The following is a 629-nucleotide window of genomic DNA, read 5'->3' as shown; positions in this document are numbered from 1 at the left end:
GAGAAGCTGGACTATATGAAGAAAAATGTGGCATCAGGATTGGAGGAAGAATCATTAACAACCTAAGATATGCAGACAATACAACTTTGCTGAAAGTGAGAATGATTTGAGGCACTTACTGATGAAGTTTGAATAATGAAGTCTGAAGTATGGATTATGTCTCAATATAAAGAAGACAAAATCCTCACAACTGGACCAATAAGCACATCACAACAAATCGAGAGAAGATTGAGGTTGTCAAAGAATTCATGTTGCTTGGTTCTATAATTGATGCCAATGGAAGCATCAGTCAGGACATTAGATGACGTGTAGCTTTGGGAAGGTCAACCACAAAGGAACTGTTTCAAGTGCTGAGAAGCAAGGATGTCTCTCTGAGGTCTAAGGTGCACCTGACAGAAGCCATGATATTTCCAATTGCCTCGTATGCATGTGAGAGCTGGACAATGAATAAGGAAGACCGAAGACAATGAATAAGGAAGTTCAAAGAAGTGTTGATGCTTTTGAGCTGTGGTGCTGGCGAAGAATGCTGAAAGTACCATGGATTGCTAAAAGAACTAACAGATCTGTCTTGGAGGAAATGCACCCGAAATTCTCCTTCGAAGTGAGAATGGCCAGAGTTCATCTCACCT

Source organism: Orycteropus afer, unplaced genomic scaffold (genome assembly GCF_000298275.1).
Source record: "Orycteropus afer afer isolate SDZICR_OR568_19922 unplaced genomic scaffold, OryAfe1.0 scaffold00193, whole genome shotgun sequence".
NCBI lineage: Eukaryota > Metazoa > Chordata > Mammalia > Tubulidentata > Orycteropodidae > Orycteropus > Orycteropus afer.
The sequence above is the reverse complement of the archived record's forward strand: the minus strand, read 5'-3'. Positions refer to the sequence as shown.